This window comes from Callithrix jacchus, chromosome 10 (assembly GCF_049354715.1).
Source record: "Callithrix jacchus isolate 240 chromosome 10, calJac240_pri, whole genome shotgun sequence".
Classification (NCBI taxonomy): Eukaryota; Metazoa; Chordata; class Mammalia; order Primates; family Cebidae; genus Callithrix; species Callithrix jacchus.
Window position 1 is genome coordinate 79,255,287 of NC_133511.1, and position 16,311 is coordinate 79,271,597.

The window sequence follows — 16,311 nt, forward strand, 5'->3', positions numbered from 1 at the left end:
ATGCAGTTATAAAATGCTTCTGTTGATTTGGGAAAAAATATGTGGCTTATTCAAAACAATACCTATTAATTGAAAATGTAATATAAGTAAGAGGATACAAAAAAGAGCTTAATGTTTCTATCTTCTGGGCCTAGCAATAGTGACTTTTCTTCCTTAGGTAAGAAAATGGGGGCTCAGTGAATAATCAGTGTTGTTTCTTTTTCTTTTAACTTCATGAAGGGTTCGTATTATTCATTTTGTTATTTGTTTATTCTTTAAGGAAATAACTTCTTTCTCAGACTCTGTGGAATGTTTTTAGATGGACTTTACTAGAAAAAAACAGGAATTGAAATTATATTCACAGTGTGCTCTAAACTCTTTTAAAATGTAATGCTTAGATGAAGGAAAATGCACTGAAATTTTTTTTTTTTTAATTTTTTATTGGATTTTAGGTTTTGGGGTACATGAGCCGAGCATGTAAGACAGTTGCGTAGGAACACACATGGCAGTGTGCTTTTCTTTCCTTCTCCCCTTCACCCACATTTGGCATTTCTCCCCAGGCTATCCCTCCCCACCTCCCCCTCCCACTGGCCCTCCCCTTTTCCCCCCAATAGACCCCAGTGTTTAGTACTCCCCTTTCTGTGTCCATGTGTTCTCATTTTTCATCACCCACCTATGAGTGAGAATATGCAGTGTTTCATTTTCTGTTCTTGTGTCAGTTTGTTGAGGATGACGTTCTCCAGATTCATCCATGTCCCTACAAACGACACAAACTCATCATTTCTGATTGCTGCATAATATTCCATGGTGTATATGTGCCACATTTTTCCAATCCAGTCTATTATCAATGGGCATTTTGGTTGATTCCAGGTCTTTGCTATTGTAAACAGTGCTGCAATGAACATTCGTGTACATGTGTCCTTATAGTAGAACGATTTATAGTCTTTTGGATATATACCCAGTAATGGGATTGCTGGGTCAAATGGAATTTCTATTTCTAAGGCCTTGAGGAATCGCCACACTGTCTTCCACAATGGTTGAACTAATTTACACTCCCACCAACAGTGTAAAAGTGTTCCTTTTTCTCCACATCCTCTCCAGCATCTGTTGTCTCCAGATTTTTTAATGATCGCCATTCTAACTGGCCTGAGATGGTATCTCAATGTGGTTTTGATTTGCATCTCTCTGATGACCAGTGACGATGAGCATTTTTTCATATGATTGTTGGCCTCATATATGTCTTCTTTCGTAAAGTGTCTGTTCATATCCTTTGCCCACTTTTGAATGGGCTTGTTTGTTTTTTTCCTGTAAATCTGTTTGAGTTCTTTGTAAATTCTGGATATCAGCCCTTTGTCAGATGGGTAAACTGCAAAAATTTTTTCCCATTCTGTTGGTTGCCGATCCACTCTAGTGACTAGAAACCGACCCCCCGGGCCCCACGGCGCGACCCGCCCGGGGCGCACTGGGGACAGTCCGCCCCGCCCCCTCCCGCGCGGAGACCCCTCCCCACCCGTCGCCGGGGAGGGGGGAAGGGGCGGGGAGGGGGTGGGAGAGCGGTCGCGCCGTGGGAGGGGCGGCCCGGCCCCCTCGCGGAGGGCCCCCGCGGGGGTGGGCGCCGGGAGTGGGGAGAGCGCGGCCACGGGTCTCGCTCCCTCGGCCCCGGGATTCGGCGAGCGCTGCTGCCGGGGGGCTGTAACACTCGGGGGGCACTGAAATATTAACAGTAGTTCTCACCTCATGGAATTAGAGGTGACTTTTATTCTCATTTCCTTCTCTGTGGTTTCCTATTTTTCAACAATGAGTGTGAATTACTTTTATCATCATCAAAGACCAGTTAAAAACTAGTCCCACAAATTAACACTCTCAAGCCAAATCAAAAATTTTTATTTTTCATAACCTGGCTTGAACTATAAACTGTCACACTATCTCAGACCTATCCAGATTCTTCTCTGATTGAGGCATTGAGGAACTTGTTATAAAGAGGATGCTTTCCTTCTGGAAATCAAGAAACAAGCCAAGGGCTCCTAATGTGTTAGGAAAAATGTCCTGAGTAACTCTCCTCCTGGAATCTGACTAGCCTTTATTACAGTTACTTAAGGAAATGAATTTTGTGGGTTCCCTGTTCACTGTGTCACCATTTTTTTTTTCTTTATCCTGTTCTCACATGTACCTTAGGGTCCCCAGACTCTCTTATCCTGGGATTGCATGACCCGGTCCTTGGCTCTCTCAGGCCCCTGCTATTTCCAGCATTCTCTGTTCTTGTTCATGACTTTGTTGATTTGACTGTGGCTTCTTTCACCAGTGTTCTTGTAGATAGAAGAGAGCACGTTGCTGTTCTTGTCCCTGTGCAGCTTCCCCTTCCTTTTTGTCATTGCTCAAGTGAGTGACCTGAGCAGTGCTCTTGGGATTGAGTGAAGAGAAACAGTCAAGACTGCAGGGAAGGGCTAGGGGTGCTGAGCTGGCTGAGCTTCCCTGGAGGAAGGCACTGGGCCATCTCCATCCAGCAGCAGTTGGCCCACAGCTGGCAGGGCAGGCTCAGGTGTGGCTCTTGAAGATGGCTGCTTGGTGTTTGAAGACAGTTCCCAGGGCATGCCTTTATCTGTTGAGCTCCTTCAGTGTGGCAGGCAGCCTGTGTTCTAGATGCTGGCCCATGACCAAGGCTGACTGGCCTTGGCTGTCATGGGACTTTCATTTTAGTAGGGGAGAGAGAGAGGGAGAGAGAGAGGATTAATGGGGAAATCAATAAAGATAATTACACGTTGTAAGAACAGCCCCAGAGGAGGTTACAGGTGCCTATTTGATGAGGAGTGGGAGGGCCAGAGTTGGAATAGGAACCTACATCCCTGATTGCAAAGTCTGGTTCCTTTTATGTCCTCTGGGCTTTCTGGTGGGAAGGAAGGAGGTGGAGGAGACCCCATGGGAGGGCTAAGCTTCTCTCCTTCAGCCAATCTGGGCCAGCCTAGGGCCTTCAGATGGAGAGCAAAAGCTGAGGGTATGAGCTAGGGACTGGGTCTCTTGGTCACTCCAGTTGCCCATCTATGGACTGCCCCAGGTAAATAGCCATCTTTTTTAAAGAACAAGGAGCCAATGTGCATACAGGAGTCCAGATTTATGCATGCTGCAGCTTTGTCTGAAGGCAAGCTTATATTTTCTCTCCTATTATTTTCAACTTTTAATGATGTACCAACATCTCAGTGCCCCTCCAGTGAGGATATTGGGCTGGGGTTTTCAGGGAACTATTTTTAATTAACTCCTCCTTGCCTCCCTATCACCCAGCTACCCCCAGTCCCTTTCCTGGTGGCTCAGAGTCTGTCCTTGGCATGCAGTAAGAATATTTTTGCCTTGCTGTTTGCCTTTCTGAAACTCTTGATTACCAGCACTCACAGGACCTTTCTGCATCGCTGTCTGCTTGGCTTTGGACTACCTGGCTGAGCTTGGTGTCAGGCAAATGTATGCAGTTTCCCTGAGCATCCTTGTTGAGTCTTCCTTTGTACTTCTTTGTCAGGTCTAGAGGCTTGGCCATGTGTCCTGCTCTTTTGTCTTCTCCTTCTGGGAACCCTCAGGACCCTCACTCCATGAAGACTCAGCACCCTTCCTCCTGCAAACATTAGTGATGGGGCTTTCCCAGCCCTTTCCCCCTTCCCCATCTTCCTTTTCGAAGAACAAAGCCTTTGAAGCTTGTCTCTTACCTGTCTGATGCAGTATGGAAATCTGCAAGTTGTTTGCCTCCTGAAGGGGTCTGGGGAATCACTTGGCTTTCAGAACTTTCCTCACTCCTCTCCCATCCACAGACTGATTTTAACCAGAGTCAGTCATTCATGCAGTGGTTCCAGGCCCACTAGGAAGACTCCTTCCAGGCCCACTAGGAAGACTCTTTGTTATAAATTCTGTTTTCCTGGGAAAGGGGAGCTTATTAATATCTCATTCTGTTGGTTGCTGTTACCCTCCTTTAGAAATGTACCTATATACATGCATGTGTGTACCTACATGTTTCTATATTTACCTTGTGAATGTGGCCCTCAGAGGGTCTGGATTTAAATCCTGGGAGTGGTAATGACCCTTTGGGAAATGTATACATTTTGTTCCAAATATTCTCTGGCTCAAATTTGTGAAGTTTTGTTTCAGACTTAGTTTCATAGTTTTTCCCAGCTTCCAAGATAAGTTTGGGGCTCACTGTAATCGGCATGTAGAGGAGAATATGGTCATCAGGTCTGCCCCTTAAATTCACAGTCAGACTCAGTGGGGAGCCGTTCCTGTCCCACCTCATGCTTGTGGCTCTGTCAGCCTCAGGCAGCGCCTACACTGTCCTCCTGCCTGTGACAGTGTTGTCAGGAGCTCTTCTGACTCGGGTGCTGCTTGGCCTCAGGGTGCCAGGGCTCCCATGTGGAGTGTGCCTGCTGCAGTCGTTACAGCCCAGGCATCTCTGTAACCCTCCTCTTAACATAGCCACAGCATGGTAAAGTACATCCAATTTGCTCTGTAGTAACCAATTTTGTTAAAAAAATATATAAGTGGTCCCTTAATTTGCTTGAATGGCTCCCTTTTCTGGCTTTGGTCTGAATGAGCTATACCTGGCTGGAGCCCCCCTGCTCCCCTCAGCATGGAGTCACCTCCCTGTGCTAAGGAGAAAAGGAAGATGTCATTCTTACCTTGGTTTTGAGACAAGAGAAGCCTGGAGAAGGCTGTAGGAATGAGGGGTCGCCCATTTGTCCAGCATCAGTTGAGGGTCTACTATGTGCCTGGCATCATAGGAAGCCTCTGGAGTTCTGTGAGCAAGAAAATAATACTGATTTATGTTTTTAAAGGCTCTTCTGGCTGCCTGTGGGCTGGTGGTGAGGAGGACAAGAGTGTAGCAGGGAGATGGGTTAGGAGGCAGTTGCTCCGGTCCAGGGAGCAGTGCCAGCTTGGGGGTTGCTGGTGGGTGTTGGCACCAGCAGCCCCATGAGAGTCTCCAGGGCGGGCAGGCTGCAGACCGGCCTTTGCCCGCTGCCCTTGCCATGTGTCCCCAGGGGAGATTCTGGCCATCCCAAACCATGTGCCTGCCCTTTCCCAAGTGTGCTAGGCCCTGCCAAGCTCCTGCCCCATGGCCTAGGTTGTTCATTCCATCTGGAGTGATTTCTTTCCATTGCTTCTCATCCTAGCTGAGTGACCTTAGGCAAGTAATAAGATCTCTCTTGAGCCCAATCTCTTATTCTGTGAAAGAGTGCCCATGGAACCTATTGCACGGGACTGTGAGGATAAGACTAGTTGAGTGTGGTGATTGCAGTAGCCTCCAAAGCTGTCTCTTGCTTCCAGTTTCATCCTGCTACTGTGCATTCTTTGCACAGTGATCCTGTGACTGGGGGGTCAGATCAAGACAGGCCTCTGCTCAGAACGCTTTCCACAGTAGCTTCCTATCCCAGTCAGGGGAGAAGCCAAATCTTAGCATGGCCCTCAAAGTCCTGGTACTTCTGACCTCATCTCCCACCCCAGGGCCAATGGCATATAAGTGTCACCCCCTTCCCTCCCCAACTTATGCATTGCACAACTTGTGCAGCTGTACATGCTGCTCCTACCTGTCCCTCTCTAGCTCCGCTCCAGCCACCATGGAATCCATGTTGTTCTTCAAACACACCAGGCATGCTTCCTGTTTAAGCTCTTCCCACTGCCTGCTCCCTCTGCCTGGAACATTCTTCCCCCAGAGGTGTATATGGCTAGTTAGCTTACCTTTTTCAGGTCTTTTTTCAAATGTCACCCTAATTAAAATATCACTGCTCCTGAGATGTTCCCTCTTTCTCTTTCTGCTTTATTTTTTCTTCTAGCACTTATCACTATCTAACATATTATACACTTTCCTTATTTATTTGTTTTATTGTTTTTTCTCAACAGAACATAAGCTTGATGCAGGCAGGCACCAGTGTTATTTTTGTTCATTGCTGTATCCCCAGAGCCTAGATTAGTGCCTGGCAGCAGGGGCTCAGTGATGCATGAGTGAATGAGTTTGGATTCACACAGGTAAAGTGTTGGGTACAGTGCTCAGCACACAGGAAGCACCAATACTTGATTTGCCAGTATTTTTATTGTCTTTGTTAATTGTTCAGGCCCTGGCTCAAATGTGGCTTTCTCTGAGCCTTTCTGCAGTTTGTTCTCATGCTGAATTAAATCATCACCACCTCTGCTCTGCAGTCCCCTTTGATTTGCCTTCTCTCTCTCTGCTCCGCAGTTATCACACTGCAGTAGTGGGGCTTATCTCACACTTTTTCCTGTTCAAGTCTGAATTCCTGTGGGGCAAAGACTGGCTTGTTCAGATTTGTATCTCAGGTGGTCTGTGCCCCCAGCTGGCATGTGGTTGGAGCTTAGGAAGTGCTTGCTGCTGGCGGCTGTGGCAAGTGGAAAGAGCTCTTTAATCCATCAGGACTCTTACGAGGGGGTCTGGCACCAGCATCACTGCCAGCTGATGTTTGTGCCCTCTCCCAAGAGGTGTTAAGGGAGAGCTTGACAACCACTTAAATGAGAGTCTCCAGTGGTATATTTAGAACAAATTTTGGAGAGAGGAGTCCCTTGGATGACACAATCTGGGTGACCTGATGGTTTCACGTGTAAGAGTCTGGCTTTTTGGCTACTCAGGCTTTGAGAGGTTGGGGTCATTCAAGGGAGGCAGTGTAAGACCCATATGTTTGGAGGTGGCTGGGGAGAAGGGGTACAGGAGAAAAGGCTTGAGCTGGCCTGTGAGGGATCTGGGTAGAAGGGAGTATGGCTTCTGGGGGTGGCAGAAGGAACAGGAAACCTGCCCCTGCCATACCTGGAGAGGAGTGAGTGCCTTGGGAGGCATGGTAAGTGGTTTGGGGCCATGTGCAGGAGGGCTGTAATGTCAGGGCAATGACTTTGGCCTCTTGTATTTGGCAGGAGGGTTCCACACTGGGGATTGTGGTGGGGTGAGAGATAGGGCACTGGGATAGAAGCTCTGGAGTCATTTTCTCTTCCAGAGATGAAGTTGTCTTGCAGACCTGCACATAGCATGCAGAGCCTATGCTCTCAGGTACCTTCAGGGGCGGCACAGTTTCAACTGAATCAACAGAGGGCAAGGGACTGAGGAGTCCGAGGCCTTGGCTGAGGTGCCCATTTTCTCAGTTCACTTTCTATACCTGCTAGGTTAGCAGCAAGTGAGCAAATCCCTCCTGCCTTAGCCTCAGAGACTTGGGAAGGGCTGGGCCTTCAGGTGAGAGCCTGGTGGCCACACTGGAGAGGACTAAGCTTGACATTGAGTGTCTGAGGGGGCTGAAAGTTGTTCGCTCATCCAGAGATGGATTTGTTCTGCAAACATAGGGAGAGTTCCCTTCCCACTCTTCTTGGTTGCTTGGGGATGGAATTCCTGAACTGACCTTGGCCTTCCCCTGATCTTGGCCTTTACCTTGCACTGCGGCCTCCTTACTCTTAACATTACACCCCAGCCCTTTTCCATGGGCCCCTGGTCTTCCCTATGGCCATCTAAGATGGCTGCATAATATTCTATCAAGAGAATGTTTTCAGTAAGCCATGAGCTTGTTATGGAGCATTTAAATTGCTTCTAATTTTTGCTCTTTCAACTAATGCTCCATTAAGTCATCTCTGTGTATTATGGAATCATTTCATTAGTTGGCATTTGTCTAGCTAATGGCAATGGCCCAAGATTTAATAGAGAATCAGAATTTCTTGTTTCAAGAAGAATGTCATGAGGATATATACAAAATTTACTTCAAATGCTACAAATCATCTTTGTTGGGATTTTCATGAATGAAGAAGCAGGGAAACAGTAACATGAAATTAGTCGTAAGTGAAAGACTGTGTGTATACAAGTAACTCGTGCCTTGTTTGTTCCTGAGTGTGGAGGGGAGCCAATAAATCCTTGGAAGGAGCAGTCTACCTGCACAAATCAAAGAGATCTGTAGTCCTGCTTCAGATGATTTGATGAAAACATAACAAAATGAAATAAACAGTGATCTCTTCTTAAGGATATTTTTAGAAATGCCTTATAGCAATAAAAAGTAAATAAGATTTCTGAGAAAAAACATGTCTCCTTAATTGCGAGTGAGCCTCTCCAGAAGTGCCGTTTAGTAGTGGAAGCCCGTTGTAGACTTGCTGAAAGGACTTGATTTTTTGGTCATTAGGAAATAACTAGAATGAAATTGACAAACAGCACTGACCTGGTCCCCAGTCCTGTTTTGAGCCCAGGTCTGTGTTGGCTTTGTAGTGATGGGGAAGGCTTCCTCTCACTTGCTGATTTGTTGTTGATTTTATTGTTTTAGTCTCTGGTAGCTTATTAGGTAGAACTGGGCTGTAAGCTTTGCAAGTGTTTACACTGTGTAAGGTTGCAAGGAATAAAACTTTAGAGAGAAAGTACCCAATGCACCCTTGTTTCTGAGAAGCTTATGAACAGGGTGTGGGAAGGATAAAGTAAGGTGAAAACCAATGGTTATTCAAGGGAGATTAAGAAGGGGTCCCTGGGAGAAGTCAGCTCCATCCTTTTAGAGAAGGGAGGAATTCCACCTCACTGCTGGCAGGGTGGGGCTAAGGGGCAGGAGAATCAAGAAAGGTTTTATGGAACTAGTTGCTTTTGCTGACACCTTGAGGGACAGGCTGAAATGGAGATTGGACATTCCCAGCAAAGGTAAAAGGCCTGAGTAGAGGAGATGGAGATGGAAGGACATGAGGCAGGGTTTGGGATTTGGCTGAAGCATTGGGTGCCTGTAGTAATGGTCATAGTAGCACTTTATGGAGAGTATCAGGTGCCAGGCATGGTTCTAAAAGCTTTATATGTAGTAACTCACTTAATCCACGCAGTGAACCAAATGAGGTAGTGTTATTTTATCTCCATTTTACAGATGAGGAAGCTGAGATATATAGCAATGAATTAATTGCCCAAGATTACACTGCTGTGGAGCCAAGATCAGACCAAGTTCATCTGGCTCCAGGCTCTGTGCTTCTGACCATGAAGCTGTCTTGCCTCTGATGTGGGGAAAGAAGAGTCACTAGAACCAGAAAGATGGACAGATGCTGTATGTTTAGTCTTGGATCATCAGCCTTCAGGAATGCAGAGGTGGAAAAGAGACCAGAGATGTGATGAGGGAGACTGGGGAGGTGGGAATGGGAGGAGAGTTTGGTGAGAGCCCTGAGTGGCCATAGGAAGACAGAGCTTTAAGGAGGAGTTTGTCAGGGAGGCCCAGGGCTGCAGAGAATCCCAGGAGGAGAGACCTGAGGAATAGGTCTGGGCCAAGGAGAAAGCTTTGAGGGCCTGGGGAGAGGGGCAGCAGGTGACCCAGGCTGGAGCTGCTGTGGGGTCCTGTTCTGGCTGCAGGGTGCTGTGTTCCTGGGGGATCATAGCTGTTGATGAGTATCACTATCCCTGTCCCCTTATCTGTAGAAAGAGCTGAGTGTGACAGAGGGGGCAGGTGAGTGCTGGCACTGCTAATTTGGCAAACCCGGTGGCTTCTCCACAGCCTAATGATTTTTGAAAGCTGTTTGCTTTGCTGAGGCACAAGTGTGACTTCCCCCATCTAAATGCTGTGCAATCGCTATTTTCCCTGGAAAATTGGACCCATGTGGGCTCTGTGTGTGGTTTATTTGAGTTCCATTTTTATAGCCTTATTACCTTGTCCCCATGATGCAAGAGACCTCTCTCTTTTCTTGAGCTTTGCTGTGAAAATTGTTTCTTAAAAGGCACAAAGTGATCTCTCGTCATCTGGGTGGTGCTCGCTCCACAAGCAGCACTTTTCTGCAGACTCCGCACACACTTGTCATCGCCCCTGCCCCCACTTGGCAGGTTCCTCTGATGGTTGGCAATTTACTGAGAACTTTTAGGCGGCTCTCTAATCTCACTGCCTAGGTGTTTGCCTCTATTTGTTCCGGAAGAGTTTGTGCATGCAAATAACCATTCAGCCTCTTCCTCTCTGAGATGTTGCCCTGCCACTGACTGTGCTAGGGCCCAAAACCCAGTCTTGTCCTCTGGCCTCAAGCTGATTAACAATAGCAATTGTCATTTACAGAGCCTGGGCAGTTACCACGCACAAAACTAAGGGATTTATGCTTGTGATCTTAATTATTCCCAATTTCTTTGAGGTAGATACTGTTACTTCCCCCATTTTACAGATAACGAAAATGAACCTTAAAGGGGTAGAGAAACTTACCCCAGGTCACACACCTAGTAGATGGCAGAGCTGGGCCTCAGCTGGGCCTTTTCGAACCTTGGAGTCCATGTGCTCTATTCATTCACTCATTGGCAACAAATGATTGTCTGCAACAGGCTGAGATCTGTTGTAGACCCAGGGTGTACAGCAAAGGCAAAAAAGGCTTCAGCTTATATTCTAACTTGGAGGGGAGATAGAGATGATATAATAAATGAAATATATATTATGCTATGTGGTAATGAGGACTATGGAGAAAAATAAAGCAAGTAGGTAAGATGGGAAGTGGGAGGATTTAAAATAGAGTGGGCAAAGAAGACCTCATTGAAAGGACAACAAATTGTTAGGTTAACAAACCGTTAAATCTCAGTGTAGCAACATGATAAAACTGCACTTCTGTGCAGAAAAATTCGAAAGTGGCTGCTCCTGGTTAGCAGGCAGGCCTCCTTGCAGTCATCAAGGGACCTAGACTCCTTTTATCTTGTGTCTCTGCCTTCTTCAAGGGCCTTAGCTTCTTTTCTATTCAACTGCTGGAGCATGAGGGAGAAGAGGGGAGGGTAGTTGGTGAGGAAGGCTTTATGGACCAGTCTGGGGGAAGCATACCTCCCTCCCACCCACTGGCCAGAATTCAGTCACATCTTTACTCCTGACTGCAAGGGAGGCTGGGAAAGGAAGTCTAGCCATGTGCCCCCTAAAAAAGGAAGTGGGTTCTGGTGAACTCATGGCATGGTGTGGGTCACAGTGAATGAGGTGAAGAAGTAAACTATGTGTTTGGCTGGAGGAATAGCACTTTATGCAAAAGGAACAGCAAGACAAAGGCTGCTAGTGCGGCTGGAATGGAGTGGAGAGGAGAGGAGGAGAGTGGGAGCAGGTGAGGGCACGGGATCGTGGGGGCCAGGTCATCGAGGTCACTGTAAGGCTTTGGTTGCCTTGAAATGGCAAGCGGAGCTAGAACATAGTGTTGAAGGAGGAACGGCAGGATCTGAGGCCTGTCTCACAGGACTCTCTCTGGCTGCTGTTGCTGTGCTGAGAGTGGAGCAGGGGGGATGCAGGTGAGAAGTTGGCATTTGGGAGTGTTATCCAGGTGTGTTACAGGAAGGGCTGGCCCTGAGCCTCTTTGGTAGAGGTGGGGAGAAGCTGTTAGATTTGAGATCCGTTCTGAAGGGGGGCCAGCAAGTTTTGCTGTAGGATTGATAGTGGAGCATGAGAGGAAGAAAGGAGCCAAGATTATTCTGAGGTTTTGGCTTTGCATATTGAGTATTAGTCTCATTTCCTACCCTCAAAAGCAAGAGGGGAAATTTTTTGGAAAAAGATATTTGAGCATTCTCTGGGCCCTGACTTGTCCTACGTGACCTCTTCTACTCTGCGGTACTTTCTTCAGCACAGATGGGCAATTCTCACTCATGACTAAGCTGTCAGACACAGGGAGGGCACCCGGAGTCCCTCCTAGCACACAGCAGAGGTGAGGCAGCACTGGGAATTGTCTCACTTCACCTGGGGTCTTTGGGCCAAACCTTGGGACCCGTTTATAGTGACATGGGAGAGACCGAGTGTGCACTCTAAGTGAGTGAGAGGTGCCTACCGGGGGCCACTTTCAGTGCTTGCCGTCTGCAGGCACTGGTGACACCCTGCTGAAGGGTAACAACCCACGTGTGTGTGAGAGTGGGAGCGGAAACTTTTTCCCACGTACTTCCTTGGCAATCATGACCTGCCAAGGCTGAAACTAGAGATGGGACTTTTTAATAGACCATGATCTCACTAGGAGCATATGGGGAAGAAAGTTCATCGGGAAGATGGCAGGGAATGAGCTGTGAAAACAAATAGTGCACACCTACTAGATGCTGGGTCCCCGCTAGGTATTTTATTTAATTGAAGAGCAAAACAGTATATCATCCCTGTTTTCATGACACAGGACCTCAAGTGGCTAAGCCATACAATGGTTAGTTGAGAGAAATTATAGTTATTTCTTTTTTTTCTTTAAACCGTTGCCTATTAAAAGCAATGGGGTTGAGGCCTTCATTTTTATGGTGAAAATGCCAGCCCAGCAGAATTTTAGATATCCCAGCATGTGTGAATGAATTGAGCAGGTTATTTTTCCATCCATTTTACAATGATTGCGAATTACAGTGATTGCGAATGCGGTTGTCTTTTTAATTTTGGTATCCATGTGTTTATTGCTAGTATATAGAAATCCAATTGATTTTTGTATTTTATCTTGTATCCTGCACGTTTGCTAACCTCACTCATTAGTCCTAGAATTGTTTTGTTCGTTCGTTTATTCCTCAGGATTTGCTGCATAGACACTCATGTCACCTGCAAACAGGGTTGTTTCATTTCATCTTTTCCAATCTGTATGTTTTTTACTTCCTTTTGTTGCTTGATTGTGGTGGCTGGGACTGCTAGTCCTATGGTGAACAAAAGCCGTGAGAGTGCACATCCTTGCCTTGTTCCTAGCCTTGGGGACAAGCATCAGCCTTTCACCATTAAGTGTAAGGTCAGCAGTGGGTTTGTCGTAGATGCCACTTGCACTTTGCTGGTATGGTTGTGAGTAGGACTGTGGGTTTTCTTGTGTGTGGTGTTTGGCTGAAATAGAGTGGTCATTATCTCCAAGTTTTCTGTCTTGATAGAGGGAGATTTGTTGGGGCATTTTCTCTTTGTGCTCCTTGGCGTTTTTGGGTTGCTGGTCTCCTTAGTTCCAAGTCTGAGCTATATGCAGAAAAGGAAATGCAGGAAGCTCACCACTGCATTGTTTCTTGGGTCCTGAGGTCCCTAGCTAATCTACCTTCTTCAATCTGCCCTTTGGAGTCTTCTTATAGTCATCTAGCATAGAGTGCCGAGGGGTTTTCATTGTTCTTAGCAGGTAGATTCAGAGAAAGTGCACCTGCTCCATCCTGTTGAGAGTGGAAGTGGTTGGGGGAAATTGGAGCATATAGGTCAGGGCTAGTTTAGATGCAAGGGCTCCGTACTGTAGGTGCAGAAGGGCCATGGAGGCTCAACCCTGACAGCAGCGGGAGGCGGATGGGAAGAGGGGGAGTGGTGAGAGTCCAGGTGGCTGTGTCCAAGCAGTAGGTCTTGAGGTCCTGGCCATGACAATAGGACCACAGCAGAAAGGAAGGACAGAAAGGTCCATGAGGACAATGAGGAAGTGCAAGGAGAGCAGGTTGGTCTACGGTTTCTAGCTTGAGCAGCTAGCTAGCTCCGAGATTGTGGAGACAGAGGGAGGGGTCTAAGCATGGCAGAGGGGTGTATTCTAGGCATTTTAGAGCAGATCTGGAAGATAGGACTAACTGCGCTTCCCTTCAGGGAAGACTCCACAGAGGAAGTCTGGCTGCTGGGTAAAAATCCAGGGAGTGTGCATTCTGGGCAGAGGAAACAATGTGGGAAAAAGCACAGATACAGAAAACGGCATGATGGGCCTGTTGGGAGTCCAGCTAGCTGAGGCATAAATGGGTAGTTACTGGTTCCATGACTGGGAAAGATGCTGTAGGAGTGCGCAAAAGGAAGAGGTTCTGGAATGCGAGTTGATGCTGCCAGCGGTCCAGTTGGCTCCTTGCCTTCTGTTCTTTGTGTGTTGGCATCAGACTTCTCTACTGCAGACAGGCTGCCCTGCCTGAGGGGGCACAGCTGCCAGCAGCCCCAGTTTACAATCCCAGCGAAGGGGGAGAGCCTTTCTCTACATCTGGATATCAGTTTGAGGGAAAGGCTGTGAGTGGCCCGCTTGGTAATGTGCCTGCCTTTGGACCTGTCACTGTTGCAAGGGAGTAGAATTCTAATCTGGGTCGGATCGTCTGCACCCCTGTGGGGCAACCAGAGTCTTTTAAAGGAGCAGGCAGACAAAATGCATCTGGGGAAGATAAAAAAGACTGTTTACCACAGTTTACTCTAATAGATTTTGAAAAATATATAGTATGGCAGTGCAGGAGCTCTTCATAGAGGTTTAAGCAGGGGCCTTGGTCAAAGTTAGGTTTAATAAAATCATTCTGGACACTATGGGGTTGAGGTTCCAAGTGAGTGACAAGAGGTGTCGAGACTGATTAGGAGGCCACTACTGTAGCTCCAAGGAGCACTGATGAGGCCTGAGCTAGCTTAGAGTCCTGACTCACTTTACTTGTACTTCATATCCAGCCACAGCATCAGTGAGGTGGAGGACAGGGATAGAGTCTTAAGAGATGCTGGGCAGGCAAGACTTGGCAGCCAGCTGGTGGCAGGGAGAAGGGGGTCTTATGGAAGATTCCCTACTGCCACCAAGGGCATAAAGAATGAGCCTCTGGAAGGCCGGCCTTATCTTTGGAAATGTTATTAAGTGTTGGCATACCGTATTGCTTCTTCAGAAGTGTGAGTGTTGTTGGCTTCTTGTATCCAGCTGGAAAAGGAAGCTGATTGATTGCTTTTCCCTCCCTTTAAAGAGCTTCCTTTTTGAGAAATCGGATAATAGGTGATACAGTCAGGACTGCCAGTGGAGAAATAGGTGGGAGAGAGGGGGACACTAGCTTGGAGACTCTCCTGCCCCCAGCTTGCCCCAAGGCCTGAGAGTCTGCTGTAAGCACGTTCGTCCTTTTGGCATCGTCCTTGCAGGGAAGGCTTTTAAGGGATTTAAGGAAAGAAATGACAGAATCTGATTCATGTTGCACCAGATTTCTTCCTCTGTTCAGAATAGACTATGGGTGGAGGTAGAGTGACTACAAGGGTAGCAGCAGGGAAGCAGGGCACCAATTAGGAGGCTGTCACAGCAATCTAGGATGGTGACGGTGGAGGTGGTGAGAAATGGTCGCATTCTGAATACATTTTGAAGGTAAGAATCAGTTTTAGTGAGGATTAGATATGGAGTGAGAGAAATGAGACGAAAATGACTCCAGATTTTTGGTGTGGGCAGCTGGAAGAACATTGTCTTAAACTGAGGCAGGTATGAATCTGGAAGGAGTAGGTCAGGGGGAGGTCAGGGGTCTGTGTTGGACATGTTTAAGTTTGAGACACCCACTGTGTCTTACACAAAGCTCCCATCTACTTCTTAACTTGACACAAGCAGTTGGATATACTGGTCAGGAGTTTAGAGGAAGGGTCCAGGCTTAGAGAGAAATCTGGCTATCATCAGCATAGAGGTGATACATGTGAATCCAGGAGACTAGTCGAGATTACCAAGGGAGTGACAGAAATGAGATGAAAACAAGGACTGAACACTCTGACATAAGAGGCAGGAGATAGAGATAAGGGGAAATAAGCAAAGAGAAGGAGCAGCCAGTGAGGTGGGCGGAAAACCAGAAGAGCTGGAGAGAACTGGTGTCGGAACTGCAAGGTGAGGATGGAGACCTGACCAATGGATCTAGCAACATGCAGGACAGACTAAGGGCATGCTGTTGGACCTAAGCTTAACTTTGCAAACAAGTCACAGTTCCTTCCCAGAAGGAGAATATAATTGTGCAAAAAAGGATCATTTAAGATAGATTGAAATCAATCTGAGAAAGATGTGAAGATAATACCATAGGAATCCAGCAGAAGGAAACAGTCCTTGTGGCTTTCGTGGGGAGGATTGAGTCAGATTCATTCATATCGTCATTCATTTATGTACTCATTCATTTGACAAAATCTTATTGGGTGCTAGGAGTTGTGGGAAGGAGGGAAGAGACGGTTGTTATCTAGTGGGTATGGAGTTTCATTTCTGCAGATGAAAAGAGTTCTGGAGATGGATGGTGGTGGTGGCTGAACAACAACATGAATGTACTTAATACCATTGAACTGGACACTTAAAAATGGTTAAGACTGTAAATTTTATGTGACATGTATTTATTTTCTCACAATTAAACTGGAGGGAAAAAAACCAACAAAGCACTTTTTTGGGGCCCTGTCATGAACTTGGTCTGGGATGTGATGTTTGAAATGGACGCCACCTCAGTAGATGGAGATAATGTGGAGGAAAGTGGAGGAAGACATCTGGCTGAGAGAGGGGGTGTTTGAGGACCATCAGTCCTGTTTGTCTGGATGGTAGGGTCTGTCGGGGAAACCGTGCAAGCTGAGACTGCAGAGTCAGGCGGGGCCAGTTGGTACAGGCCCAGCATCCTGGGCTGCGAAGTTGAGCCTGCCTTCTTAGTTTCTGGGAGCCTCTGATGGTTTCTGCCCAGGGGAGTGTCATTCCAAAGGTGTATATTTAGATTAATTTCATGAGTCCTTCCTGTTAAACTGTTGCCTATTAAATGCA

The 16,311-nt window shown here is 47.0% G+C and overlaps 1 protein-coding gene across 45 annotated transcripts in view; it reads left to right on the forward strand.

Annotated features, from left to right (window-relative positions):
* Positions 1-16,311, forward strand: part of BMAL1 (basic helix-loop-helix ARNT like 1) — a 110,273-nt gene that overhangs the window by 14,847 nt on the left and 79,115 nt on the right. For 3 of the 45 annotated variants that reach the window (XM_078340556.1, XM_078340558.1, XM_035265845.3), the window contains exon 1: positions 14,845-14,910. The exons of the other annotated variants lie outside the window; for them this stretch is intronic. The gene's annotated coding sequence lies outside the window, so the exon portion shown is untranslated. Of the gene's footprint in view, positions 1-14,844; positions 14,911-16,311 lie in introns of those variants that run through there. 45 annotated transcript variants of the gene reach the window in all.